This window comes from Panthera pardus, unplaced genomic scaffold (assembly GCF_024362965.1).
Source record: "Panthera pardus isolate Hobbes unplaced genomic scaffold, ASM2436296v1 HiC_scaffold_2, whole genome shotgun sequence".
In the NCBI taxonomy this organism is placed as follows: Eukaryota; Metazoa; Chordata; class Mammalia; order Carnivora; family Felidae; genus Panthera; species Panthera pardus.
The window spans coordinates 106708390-106723657 of record NW_026526765.1 but is presented as its reverse complement, the minus strand read 5'-3'; the positions used below and the strand labels follow the sequence as shown (position 1 = coordinate 106723657).

Genomic DNA, 15268 nt, shown 5'->3' with positions numbered 1-15268 from the left:
AATTAAATTAAGGTTGAATTGAATTAAATTAAGGTTGAATGCTCCTTATCCTGCTTTAACCACAAGGAGCAGAAAGATATGAAATTTCAAAGATTAGATAGAATCCCATCAGAAAATTTCACCATGAGAATAAAATTCACTTTTAACTTAATAATAACAATGTTTTAAAGCTTAAAAACTTAAATAATCTATTAAATATGGTATTTAATGTGCTTATAGTAAAGTCTTTGGAAATGTCACAGGAATGTGTTTGGGCCAAAAAAAAAAAAAAAAATCAGTTCAAAAGACAAAAAAATAAAAACATGTAAGAAAATTAGCCTTTATGGTTCATTCTAAAATGAGCCTCTATGGTTCATTTTATTTATTTGGGTTTACTTTTATGTGTCTTGCCCTAGAGATACTACCCTGAAACAGTGAAGTCTATTAACAATTCTTGTTCATTGTCTATAACAATCCTGGATTTTCTGAAGAGCAAAAGGTCCTGGCAATTTTTTTCTCACTTTCTGACCAGCCATTTTTTTTCACTTCGGTTAAAGCTGTTGGCAAGGTGAAAGTTAAAACTAACCCTAGACCTCTCCTTTGTCAATAGGTAATTGAATTAAATACAGATCTCTCTACAATTTTTAACAGAGTAGTATCAAAACATACATTGTCACATGCCTCAGCTTTCTTTATGCTCTAAAGCCACACAATCAGTAATACATCTGCCGCATTTAAAAATGGGGACACCATAGAACAAGGTCACTAAAACGTGTGAGATGAGTGGTTTGCTGCTGTTGTTTTTAGAACAAGTTCAATAAGCTATGGTGTCCTTATCAAACTGTCACTAGCAAGTTTCTTGATAGGATCTGACGTGTGAGGTACATAAACCTGTTCTGTTGTATCAGTGTGGCCTGTATGGGAAAGGTTAGATGAATGCAGAATATTGCCCAAACATGCTGTTTAATCTTAGTGATAACAAGAAAAAAAAAAAAAAATAGACGTGTGAAGTGAGTTACCATTGAGGGTTGTATCAGTATAAGCAATTTGTATTTAGGGGTGTAGAGAAGTTAAGAGGGGTTACATTCTTTAACACTGTCATTCACAAAAAAAAAAAAAAAAAAAAAAAGCAAGCAGGTCTGGTTTCTCTATGGCTTTGACTCCATTCCAGTGACTCTACACAGTTTATCAGGTGGCACTACTTCTGCTTACTAGAAAGCAGGAAGTTTTCCTGCCACACATATATTTTATCTTCTTTTACCTTTTAATGAAGCGAAGTGAAACAAAGGTCATATTTTAGAGAAATCCTTTTTCATAAGAATTTGATGAAATTTTAATTCCAAGAGAAATAATAAAACACCAAATCTTACTAAGATGGGTATTAGAAGTCCCTTGCTTATAGAAAAAAATACTCATTTATTCCCCAAAATGCCCCTCACCAAAGCCATGCAGGAATACCTTTGTCACAGGTGCTAAAAGTTTCATTAATCCCAATGCAGAGCTACAATCAGCTCCCAAAATAAATGGAAAGAAAAAAAAAAGCGCTGATTTGTAGCATTTGCAGATTTCCATGATGTAAATACCATGGCTGACTTTAAGCCACCAAAGGAAGCCCCAATATACAACTGGTAATTTTTCCCATTCTGTTTCACCAGGAGCTAAAAGCTTATATGTTAACTCTTGCATTGGCACTAAAGAACTCACAAAAGCTTTTAAACTTTTTCCAAGATCACAATCTTCATATGTATTTCTATTTTAAGATTACTTCACATAATTTGGTCAAATTCTAAGTTCTAGTAACATCTGCACTCTATGTTTTTATGACTAGTTTGTATCTTTAGATTCTCTTTCAATGGAGTTTTCCAAAGCCACTTGGCTCACATTTCTTATTCCCTCTGCCTGTCATTTTTGCCTCAGTCACATGTCCAACTCAAGACGCAACCGAATTTCACAGCAAAGAAGTAGTGGGGCAGGAAGGAAAGAAATGGAATTATAGGTCTTTCAATTATTCTCTAATAAGTGATAACAATATAAATTCATCTTTTAATTTTTTTTAAGGTATTTTGGATTAGGGATGGAGAATCCTACCTGAAGAGAAAAGAAGACCGGCTTCTAATTAAAATGCAAACAGAAGTCTGATCTCTCCACATCTGCTGGGAATTATTCCTTTAAGGTTAGATCATGGTATTAATTCATGTTACTTGTTCAGCAAAAACAACTTCTAGAGGCTTTCTTTTTAGCACCACTCAAAAAGAAGGTATTCTTGGTCTTTTTGAAAATTTTTAGTCTCTCATCTTCATGATGCCAAAAAGAGTAACTGTTGCTAATGTACAGATACTTTTTAATAATCAAAATAATTTTGGGGCGCCTGGGTGGTTCAGTCAGTTAAGTGCCCGACTTCAGCTCAGGTCATGACCTCATGCTCCGTGGGTTTGAGCCCTGCATTAGGCTCTGTGCTGACAGCTCAGAGCCTGGAGCCTGCTTCAGATTCTGTGTCTCCTTCTCTCTCTCTCTGCCCTCTCCCGCTCATGCTCTGTCTCTCTCTCTCTGTCTCAAAAATAAATAAACATTAAAAAATTAAAAAAAATTTTTTTGAGAGGAGGAAACTCTTCACTTCCTCCTATATTTTCTGAATTTAATCGAGTTGGAGCTTCAATATTCAAATGTTTTAAAGACAATATATTTGAAATATGAAGGGTATCATGTATAGAGAATAAATGACTATTTTAAAGCAGAATATATTTTATGGCTAGTTCTCAACAGTCATGAGTGAACTTAAAATTTGTGAGTTTCCTCTTTCTGATGTGTACAAATTATTTCTTTTATTTGCAATTTCTGAGGAAATATTTTATCGGGGGTAAGAGGAATATGACCATTTTAGCTCTGTTCTAAAGTTGTATTGTATTATCAGTGTGAATGAATAGACTAAGAATGGATACTATCTCCCAAGCAATGAAAGAATTCAACAAGTGATTTTTGAATTAATTTAGATAAGTTATACATGATATTATGTGAAGCCCAGATCTGCTTCAGAGTGAAATTTCATAATTTCATTATATGGACTTCATGTCCCATCAATGACATGTCCAAAACTACACTCTCCTCTGCAGTTCCTAGCCATGCCTCCACCAGTCCCACTTCACCCATACTGTTACTATCTCTGCTAAGGGCAATGCCATCTTTGCAGCTGCTCGGCCTAAATATTTGGATTCCTGTCTTTACCTCATTCCCCACATCCATTCTGTTATGACATTCTGTTGATGGTACCTTCAAACTATATCCAGAATTTCACCATTATTTACTACTTCCCACTGCTACCACCAAGGTCAAAGGGACCATCAACTTGCACATGGACAACAAATACTAACTAGTCTCCCTGCTTTACCCTTGTTTCCCTGTAATTTATTATTAACAGAGCAGCCAAGTGAAACTCTCTAAAACAGAAGTCATATAGCTATACCTCTCCGCTCAAAACCCTTCAGTAGTTCCCTCACTTAATTCAGAGTAAAAACTCATATACCCATAAAAGCCTACAAGACTCCAGATAATTGCCACCCCTTCCCCTTAACCTCTGACGTCCTCTCTCACTACCCTCCCCATTGCTTACTCTGTGCCAGCCACACCAGCCTTCCAGCACTTCATCAAATGAGCTGGGTGTGGTCCACCTCAGGTGCTTGGTACTGAATGACCCCTCCACCTGAAACACTCTCCCCAAGATGTCCAAATGGCTATCTCCCTCAGCTCCATCAAGTCTGCTCAAATGGCACTTTCTCAAGAAGGCCTATAGTAACTGCTCTACTTTCAAATTGCAACCCATCTCCTCCCCATATGCTCAATCTTTCCAAATCTCTGTCTCCCATTATATTCAATACTATGAACACCTAAGCACTCTGCCTTACTAATATACTTAACCCTTTTTTTTTTTAATGTTTAGTTTTGAAAGAGAGAGTGCACATGGACACGAGCGGCTAGGGGCAGAGAGAGAGGGAGACAGAGGATCCAAAGCAGGCTCTATGCTGATAGCACAGAGCCCACAGAGGGTTCGAATCCCAAACCGTGAGACCGTGACCTGAGCTTAACCAATTGAGCCACCCAGTTGTTGAATGAATAAATCAACCAAGTACCTTTTAAAAAGTATACAATATAACATTATTCCACATTTTATAATTTTAGATCGCCATCATTTCACAGAGTTAGAACATTTTTACATTAAAAATAAATGAATGATTCAACCTCAGCTCAGGGACAGCTCTAATATTTGAATAAATTTAGCTTTAGGAAACCTATTATATTATCTTTTTCTCCTTTTAACACAAGACACTTTATCACAGATGGGCATTGATCCACAGACCAATTTTGGGGAACCACTGGTGTGTAGGGAAACACACTCTACCCATATCCCTTGAGCACCTGCTCTTTAACTTTTATTTTTTACTTGTTTATTTTAGAGAAAGAGAGAGAGCACACATGAGCAGGGGAGAGCAGCAGAGGAAGAGAGAGAATCTTAAGCAGGCACAGAGCCAGATGCAGGCTCAATCTCACAACCGTGGGATCATGACCTGAGTCAAAATCAAGAGTCAGACACTCAATCAACTGAGCCACCCAGGAGCCCTGAGTACCTGCTCTTCATAGAAAGCAATATTCCAACTCCTGAGACTAGAAAGAACTGAGGGCTAACACGTAATATGTAGAAAGTAAGGCTATAAGGTTTCAGACCAGCAAGTGATTTAATGGGTAAATGGTATAACTTCCTAATATGTTTTCTTTTCTCTCACATGGGAACAATAACAGCTGCCTTTCCTACCTAGCTGTCACAGTAAGAAAGAATAGACACGAAAACCAAGCTCTTACAAAGCTTATAATGATAAGAGCAAAAATTTAACGGATAGTTTATGCCAGAGACACCCTTCTAAGCACTTTATCTTGAGTAACTCTTTCAATCCTTATAAACAACTCTATGAAGTACGCTCTATTATTATCTCCAATTTACAAACGCGGAGGATATCTGAGGCTTAGAGAAGTTAAATGATTTGTCCAGGTTACACAGTAAGTAGAGGAGCTAGAATTAAAAATAAGATTGACTCCCAGAATTTCTGCTCTTGGTCAAGCCACCATGCCTCTCACTACACAAGCCAGACTGTTTTACAGTATACCTTATATTTGCCTATAGAGTTTATAATCTAGGGAGGCAAAGGGGGAAGACCATACCCAAAAATTAAAACACAGAACACAATGATTTGACCTGAAACAAATTATATATGTAAAAACTAAGTGGATGTTAGAATGAACCAGGATTTAAGTTTGGTGGCATTAATCTAGAACTGCTTCATGACAGACAATTTTGACCATAATATGGAAGGACAGGGGAACATGGCATCGAGAAGACAGGTCATGTTTCTGGTGGAGAGGACATTGTGCAGACAAGCTATTAAGATAAATGTAGGAGACAGCAATGTGTCTACATAATGCCAAAACATCTGGTCAATTCAGTTAAAAAAAAATTTCTATCAATGTAGTGAATTTCTTCAGTCAATCCAGATGTTTGGCATCTTGTAGACAAAACATCCAGATGATTAACTGAAGATCTGACAGAGTTGACTGGATTAACCAGATGTTATAGCATTGTATAGACATGGTGTCAGGACGTTTGCTTGGCTGGAGTGGAGTCCAGCTGTAAAGGAGATAATGGCCCAGGCAACGAGAGGGGGCTTTGGAGCAGAGAACCTGGAGCTTAGATTTGATGCAACTGGGAGCTGCTGGAGGAGGAGTGTGATGGAAATGATGCTTCAGGAAGAGGATTCTAACAACCCTGAAAAAAAAAATGGTGAGAGGAAAAGTTGTAGACAGGAAAGAGGATGTTAGGAGAGTGCAGGTGTGTGTGAGGTAATTAGAGCCTGGATCAGAATCAGGCTTGGGAAAGCAACAGGAAGGAGCGGATCTGAAAAACATTACAGAAAAAGAACAGGAAGTCATGATGGGCTAGACAAGGGAGTGAAACTGCACATCACCCTAAGGTTGGAAGCGCGGAGGCCTGGGAAAGCAGCTGCCTTCAGCCTCACCACAGTAGTAAAGTGAGAGGGGATCCCCAAGAGACCCCTCCCCTCAACCGCCCACTCAGAGGCCACAGCCAGGACCATGGGCAGAGGGTACATGAACCACAGACACATCTCTCCTTTATGAGCCACCTACGTTGCCTTCTCGTCAAGCCCAATTTCATGAAAGGATTGAGAAGGTTGGATTCAGGTTGTCAGGTAGACATAACTTCAGTGAAAAGTCCAAAAAGATGGTATTTTAATGGCATTTGCTTTTATACAGCATATAATGTAAACTTTAGATATACAAAGGTATGAGTAAATTAGATGAAATGAGATTGTGAGAAATTACACAATACATACATTACTTGACAGATTGGCATTATAAAAGCCTGTTAACAGGCATGAATTATGGCTCAATCCAAAAAGTTACAATATATTTTTAAAATTTTTTTTTAACATTTATTTATTTTTGAGAGACAGAGACCGAGCACAAGAAAGGGAGGGGCAGAGATAGGGAGACACAGAATCTGAAGCAGTCTCCAGGCTCTGAGCTGTCAGCACAGAGCCCAACGCATGGCTCGAACCCATGAATGGTGAGATCATGACCTGAGCTGAAGTCAGATGCCTAACTGACTGAACCACCCAGGCGCCCCACAATATATATTTTTTAAATCCTTAATTTATGAAACCTTGGAATGTTTAGCTCTTGGTTTAGATATTTTGTAGATTTTTAAAAATTCCAAGTATCTTATTTGATCAGAATCAAATTTATCTTACAAATTCCAATCTATTAGATTCAAACTATGCTAGTTGTATAATAGTGTGCTCATGCATATTAAAAAAATATTCTAAATATCTATGCAATTCATGGTTTTACAAATTTGCAGTTTCAAATATTTACAGCCCCAGGCTTATCAGCCTACACAGCCAGTTGTATGCCCTTTACAAACACACCCAGGTTTTCTTCAACTACTTCCTTGTTCATTTCAAAAGAGAAAGAGCCTTGAACAGAGGTTAATCTCTCCTTGTTCATGGTTTGGTACAAAACTGAGATTCAATCTCTATCTATCTCTCCCTCCCTTTCCTCCCCTCCTCCAACCAGAGGAATAACACAGAATGTAAGATCATAAATATATTAATGTGTTTCAAAATCACCCTAGAGGAGGCAGAAGGTTCAGGAAACTTGTTAAAATCAGTTTCCCAGGCCTCAGAAATGACAAGTCCATTGATCTGGGATAGGAGCCTAAGAAGCTGTTGTTTTTTGTTTGATTTTTAACAATTTCTCCCAACCAATTCTGATGCCTATTTTCTGAAAATTGGACTTAGACATGCTGCCTTAAAGGGGAAAGCTAGAAAATGAAAACCATCTATTGGACATGTGACTATAAAATGATAAAACAGATTTAATTTTCTTTTCTTAACCCAAAAAATCACAACCCCTCATTATTCCTTCATGTAATAAGCTCCTAGGTAAATCCACTGTGTTCTCTGATGTGCAGAATTTTCCACAGAAACAGCATCAAGTCAAATACACCTATGCAATCAGCGTGAGTAGCAGCAGGACAACACTTCCCACTACAGCCCTTCCTGAACACAATGTTTACCTGATAGGTAATCGTAACAAATGATCTTGGTAAATCTCTCTAGTGCTCCAAGGCTAAGTGAGTCATTTATTTATCACATAGAAAAAAAGCAGGTGAGTTCACTGAAACGATGGGTGATTTATCCAGGTATTTGAGTATAACCTTCCCACAGCCATCGTTTCATAAAACCTTGAAATTAGTAGATAGCTAACTAGTTATTCAAAAAGTTCATCAGTGAAATGTGCCCCATCATAACATCAAGATTAGAGTGTTTCTTCTTTACATATCCTCTGTTAGGTGCCTCTTTTTTGGCAGCACTGACTATACTACAATACAAGAGAGATAAGTGGATTTATTTTTGTTTGTTTCTTTATTTTGAACTGCATCAACTCATTCTCTTAATATTCTTCCAAGGATATAGGAAAGAATATAAATTGGGAGAATTTTGTTAGAGGCCCTCATTACCTAAGGTGTCACAATTGAAAGTCAAATTCACTATTTATGTGTTTCAAATGATGCTTTTGAAACACAATGAGGATTTCACATGTAAGCCAAGTGGTTTTGACTTGAGTAGTGATTCTTTCCCACTTACCCATTCTCCTGCCACTTTCAAATCTCATCTAGCAACCCCAGAAAACGATCTCATGCCCAAGTGGGAGGGAGTTAGGAAATGACAGGATTGCAGAAGAAAGCCCTTACAAATTTTCAAAACATAGAATGTACTTGCATTTTGATACAGGTTAAAACAGAAAGATTCATTTCCAGGATCTCCTACTTGTCATCCACATAAAAATATTAACCTTCAATGCCTACATCTTAACCACAGTATTGAGAAGGGTAAAAAAATAAACATATTCTCTCTAGAATATTTCATTGATTCTATAGCTTTGGCATGATTTATAGCATTGAAATGTCTTTTGAGCACTGTGCTTTTTTTCCCTCAGGGTCATTACTAGCCCATAGGGTGCCTTTGTGTGAATTAGAAAGAGGCACCCATTCCCCAAGACATTTTACTTCCATATGTCATAAAATTGAAATAATATACTGATTTTGTTTGAAAAAGACACTTCACCACATCTGCAAGAAAAACTGAGATAACAAATATCAAATCTATGTTGCTGGCCATGGAAATCATGTCCCCTTAGTCATGGTACCCTTGTGCAATGATCAAAATGGCACAACTGTGAGAAACAGCTAGTCCTTCTCTCCCTTTGCTTTCAGCCTTCTCCATTTGCTAGCCAGCCCAGCTGCTCCTGAGTCCTACTGAAACTCTAGTAAATTGCTCTCTCAAAGATCACTCATGATACTCTTCCTGCCAAATTCAAATTCAAATCTACCTTCTTGGAATTCTCTCCTCCCACTTTTTTTTTAAATTATATATATATATATGTACATATATACATATACATATATATGTGTGTATATATATATATGTACATATATATATACATATATATATATTTTTTTTAATTTACACCCAAGTTAGCACACAGTGCAATAATGATTTCAGGAGTAGATTCCAGTGATCCATCCCCTATGTATAACACCTAGTGCTCATCCCAACAAGTGTCTTCCTTAATGCCCCTTGCCCATTTAGCCCATCCCCCCACCCACAACCCCTCCAGCAGCCCTCAGTTTGTTCTCTGTATTTAAGAGTCTCTTGTGCTTTGTCCCCCTCCCTGTTTTTATATTATTTTTGCTACCCTTCCCTTATGTTCATGTTTTGTATCTTAAATTCCACATATAAGTGAAGTCATATTTATCTTTCTCTGACTGACTACTCTCACTTAGCATAATACACTCTAGTTCCATCCACATTGTTGCAAATGGCAAGATTTCATTCTTTTTTGATTGCTGAGTAATACTCCATTGTATAGATATACCACTTCTTCTTTATCCATTCATCCGTCAATGGACATTTGGGCTCTTTCCATATTTTGGCTATTGTCAATAGCACTGCTATAAACATTGGGGTGCATGTGCCCCTTTGAAACAGCACACCTGTATCCTTTGGATAAATACCTAGTAGTGCAATTGCTGGGTGGTAGGGTAGTTCTATTCTTAATTTTTTCAGGAATCTCCATACTGTTTTCCAGAGTGGCTGAACCAGTTTGTATTCCTACCAGCAGCACAAAAGGATTCCTCTTTCTCTGCATCTTCGCCAGCATCTGTCGTTGCCTGAGTTTTTAATTTTAGCTATTCTGACAGCTGTGAGGTGGTATCTCATTGTGATTTGATTTGTATTTCTCTGATGATGAGTGATGTTGAGCATCTTTTCATATGTCCATTAGTCATCTGGATGTCTTCTTTAGAAAAGTGTCTATTCACGTCTTTTGCCCGTTTCTTCACCGGATTATTTGGTTTTTGGGTGTTGAATTTGATAAATTCTTCATAGATTTTGGATACTAGCCCTTTATGTGATATGTCATCTGCAAATATCTTCTCCCATTCCAGTCAGGTGCCTTTTAGTTTTATTTCCTTCTCTGTGCAGAAGCTTTTTATCTTGACGAGGTCCCAATGGTTCATTTTTGCTTTTGTTTCCCTTGTCTCCAGAGACGTGTTGAGAAAGAAGTTGCTGTGGATAAGGTCACTCTCCTCCCACTCTTAATCCTGATTTCTCTTTCTCCCTTTCCTAGTAGCAATTCTTGTTCTGCTCCTGTTTTCTGTGGGCTCTGTTCTTAGACTCTAATTCTGAGGGATCTTGTCAATTCTCCCTGAGCTAAAATGGCCTTTGGAGCTAAGGTATTTTGCAGGTGAAAGTTAAAAGGGCTGCCTATCCAATACAACTTAGCCTGTACCCCTTCCCTGTTTCCCAGGGCAAATATTCCAGTAAATGCTTGTCTTCCTGTAAAATGTGGGGCACAGGCCTCTAGATTCAGTGACAAGACAATCATCCGTGACTTGAGCCATGTCATGTTTCATCGCATCTGCAGAGCCCCATGGCTTGTTCAGGAGAAGGATCTGGAATTTCAGACTCTATAGTAACTAAAAAGACTTCTGCGAATCACTGTCCAGGGCCACAGCCCTCTGCTTCTGGCCTCCAACCTTCCACAACACTCTGAGGAAGATGGTTCCTCATCAAGCCTATAATTCAATAGCCACCCAGTATGGTGAGGAACAAAGATATTCTTCACAGCCCTGTAAGCTCTATGAGTAACTAAAGTGTCTCTCCACTGGCTAGTGATATTCCCAAGTTTAAAAATGAGATCTTCATGACTTACTGGGCTTAGGGAAGATCATGTTCCTGGATGACATTCTGATATGGTCCATGACCTGCCTTCAGCTCCTGGGTGAACCCTTCCTGAATGCAAAATGTAGGAAAAGTATTTATTGCCTCTCTTCAAAGACAACCTCCTCTAACAAGGGTTAGTAATATGCTAGAATGGTAAACATACCCCTTTCTCTCTCCCCTCTCTTCTCTCTTTCTCCCTCCTTTAAATATCCAGGACAATGCTTCCTGAACTTACTGGCTTTTTTCTCCTGACAATGCCATAAAGAACCACTTGAAGAGACAGCCATTTCAAAATCCATGGTGGCCGAAGTCTTCCAGCACCTGAATGCCAGTTTCCTTTGCCTTGTATCCCACATTATCCTTACTCTTTGTGAGTAAAATATATCCCACTGATGGTGGGAGGGGAGGATGTTTTGTTTTTCTACAAGTGCACCTTTTCTCTAACCATCTTACACGCTGAAAACGAAGTAAACATTGAAATAAAAATGTTAAAGCACCTTCAAGAACTAAGCAGGGTTTTTTTTCCCCCTTCTCAGCCAATATGATGGGGGGTGGAGGAGATTTGACATTTCCATTGCAGTCTAAAATTATAATAGGGCTAAAAAAATAACCTTGGTGGTCACTGGCCTGATATGAGTCTGGTTAAACCTTAAGGAAACTCTTCCAAGATAGGAATTAGATGCTTCAAAATTTGTTGGAATGTGGTCAACAGAAAAATAAAAATTTAAAACCTGGTTTACTTGCCTGAAGGACCTCCATGAGGTAGACTCTACACAGGAAACAATTCCATCTTCCAGAGTGAATATTCACTCATTTTCTTTTCCAGCCAGGAGTTTGTAAGAAGCCAGCAGGCGCAATGCAGTCATGTAGTAATGTCCTTCCCACTGCCAAGATGGATTAATGCTGGGAGAGCTTACAACTAGTGAGTAATCAGTAGTGCTTGCAGACCCTCCAAGATCCCCAAGGTGTGATTATTTTCATACGTAGATTTCTGTCATCATCCTCCAAAGGGTGCTTTGTCATTTCCTTTAGTCTTCCCTCACTGGACTCTCAAGCCCATGTTACAAGGACGACATATTTTCCAAGTCATTGCCAATCTTCTACTCAAACCAAGTTGGTGAGCACTTTAGAGACAGTGCTAAAATGTGAAAGCTACATCAACAAAGTACTACTAGGGTTGGGGTTTTTTTTGTTTTGTTTTGTTTTTTGGTTTTTGTTTGTTTTTTTTTTTTTCATGATTCTGGAAAGGTATGAATAACTATTAAAACAAGATTTAGGGGGCACCTGGGTGGCTTAGTTGGTTGTGTGTCCGATTTTGGCTCAGGTCATGATCTTACGGTTTGCGAATTCAAGCCCAGCATTGGGCTCACTGCTGTTAGCACAGAGTCTGGCTTGGATCCTCTGTCCCCCTCTCTCTCCACCCTTCCCCAGCTCATGCTCTCTCTCTCTCCCTCAAAAATAAATAAAACATTAAAAATATAATAAAATAAAATTTAGAACCTAACTATCCTCCAGGCTCACTGATTTGGTTTATTATGTGCCTACCTAATCTTCAGGTTGATATAAAGGTGTCATGGACCTACTATAATCTCAGATTATGAATAACCACATTGAAGCAACAATCCTACCTCTGTAAGATGTGAGTTTTCAAATTAATTGCTCTCTGCGTATTTTAGCATTTACAGCCATTCATTCTTCAGTTTCTCTTACCACCATCCCACTCTTTGACTTGTGTTCAGCTCCACTCTGGTGGGACTAACCAGGCCGCTGAAATGGGAAGTCTTACATCAAAAGAACTCACATTCTGGAGTCAAATGGCCATATGTTCAAGTTCTGTCTCTGCCAGCACCTAGTTGGGAATCCTTAGATGATGCACCTAAACTCTATGAGCTTTGGTTTCCTCATCTATAAATTGGACATACGGTTTACCTCAAAGGGATTATAAGAGCCCATTCTTATAAAGTGTTTCGCACAGTGCTCAATAAGTGCTAATCCCGATAGCATTTGTGTTAGTAATAATTATTATTAATATTATTGTTACCTCCTTCAATCAAAACTTACCTAGTTTAGAATCTTTGTCTAATAGTAAGTTTTAGACTCCGGTAGGCTCTAACTTACAGCTCCTCCCTGCTGGTGGAGCTGGCAATGAGGTCGGTGGAGGCTCAGCAGAACTGTACAGCTATCCTGGATTCTCCTGTTACTATTCCTTTCCACTGGTGGTTCCTTGACCTGAGCCTAATACCCTTCCCCAGGGCTTAGGAATCTGCAAGTCTTTGATTCCTACCTAGTCACTCAGAAGGTGGGTACTTCTGTCTGTCCTCTTCCCAGACCCCTTCACCTCTGAGCCCCAAGTCTTAAGGTCATATCCAACAGTAAGGGTATAATTTTGGCAAACTGGGCCAAACGTGTCTCTAGACCCTCATAAGTTCTGATCAGCAACTCCAACCCCAGACACACTGTATTGCCTAAGCTGAGTGATGCCCCTGATTCACAGTAGCCCTCGCCATAAACCAGCAGGCCCTGCCTTTGCTGATGTCAGAATCACCCAAGGGTTTTGAAAAACACAGATGTCTGCCCCACTCCCTACCCTGGAAGTCTGTATTTTTAAGGTGTCTGGGTGATTCTGATGATAACCCCAGTTTGAGAAGCTCTCATTTTAACAACTACCAAACATGCTTATCTGTTCTCCCCATGTCTTGGAACTGGGTTATCTTTTCTGAACTACATAAACCTGCTGCTGTTTCCCCTAAACCCAGTTTGTTGTTGATTCTGGTGACTATGAACTCCAACAAGGTCATAGGAACTTAAGCTGCTGATTATGGCTTAGGAACCTTCCTCCGCATCCCAGTCCCTTGGGCCCAAGAAACAGAAAAGATCTCATATTTGAGTCAAAGAGAGAGCACCAGGGTTGTAGAATCAGTAGCAGCTAGTGTGGAACAAGGGGTGTGAGTTCAAAAGATTTAAAGGCCTGTGACTCCGACACTGATCAAAAGAAGATAAAGCGCCCTTCCCCTTGCCAAGCCAATCTAACATGATATAGCACAAGTGTACTGGTGAAGGTCATAAAACAAGCCTAGTGAGACCTTTGTTTTCTAACAGTAAGTAAAACAGGAAAGAAAATATAAAGATTGTGACTTGAAGTGATTAAAACAAATCAGGAGGGCAATTTGTGTTTGTGGGTATTTGCCGGGGGGGGGGGGGGGGGGGGGGGGTACCAGTTGCACATACCTGGACCAGAACTCCAGCTTTATTTCCATTCGCCTCCAGGTGCCAGGTACTTTCTTACACCCTGCCCACTGGCGTGGCTGGCTGTTTAACACGTGCCTAATAAACTAGACAAGCCCGGGCTGGGGGAGCTGGGGCACTGCGCTGCAGGAGACCAATGGGGGGGCTCCCTCAAGACTGACAGCAGAGCCAAGTTAGCGTGAGCTTCTGCTGTTAGGAGGCAACGCTCTGAAGGCAAGAGGAGGCGTCCCGCACTCCCCCGGCTCCTCCGCACTCTTTGCAGCGTTTCCTTCTGAGCAGAGCCCAGTAGGTTCCCACTTGGACCTCTTCGAGTCTTTCTCGTGCTTGCCTGGCCTCGCCCAGGATTCTTCTCGGAAGATTTCGGGGCCTGGCGGGGGCTCGAACCCCAGGAACTGTGAAATCATGACCTGAGCCAAAACCAAGAGCGGGTGGCTTAATCAACTGATCCACCCAGGCGCCCCTCATAAAGCCATTCGTAAGAGCAATATAGTTCACTGCCAGGTGCCTCCACTGACATCTCAGGTCTCCACAGTCCTTTGAATCACTCTTTTCTCCTCTAGAGCAGACAACCTTTAATACTAATTTTCTCTCAGACTGTGTGAGAGCTCTCTCCAAGGAAAACAGTTCTTGGCCAATGTCTTCCCACCACGGTGACAGTCAAACTAAGAGCAGTGCCCGTGGGTTGGCGACCACGAAGCAGTCAACAGAGTTGACGCTCACAAGAACCGGCCCGGGGCGGGCGCGAGCCTGGGGACGCCGAGCAGGTGGCGGGCCGGCGGCTGGAGGGGGCCGGCCTACGGGATGCGCATGCGCCACCTGCGCAGCCAGCGCCGCAGAGCGTTCCAGGCGGCGGCGAGACGTGGAGGCCCAGATTTTGGCCCCGCGGCGGCGCCTGAGGTCGTGTTCCCGCCTGGGGCACTGTTTTGTGTCACCTCGACTCGAGTTCTTTCCAGGGATTAGCCCTGACTGCGTGATTAATCAGCACTTTCTGGATTTCTCTGAGCGACGTCAGCTGTGCTCAGATAAATTAGGCTCCTCTCTGAAGGCTTCTGCCCCAGCAGAGTCCTGTGTCCCGGAGGCTGGCTCAGGGACCTCGCCCGGCCCAGGCAGCCACCGCCAAATCCGCCCGGTTGGCCCCCGGAGCACTGGGTGCCCGGCCACAGCGCCTCTGTCTACTGCTTTTGCTCACTGGT

General features: G+C 40.7%; 1 long non-coding RNA gene across 1 annotated transcript in view; it reads right to left on the bottom strand.

The window, feature by feature from the left end:
• Positions 1-14822, bottom strand: part of LOC128778302 (uncharacterized) — a 107285-nt gene extending 92463 nt beyond the window's left edge. Inside the window, exon 1 of the long non-coding RNA XR_008423843.1 lies at positions 14058-14822. This is a non-coding gene — a long non-coding RNA (uncharacterized LOC128778302). The remainder of the gene's footprint in view (positions 1-14057) is intronic.
• Between the last annotated feature and the right edge of the window lie 446 nt (positions 14823-15268).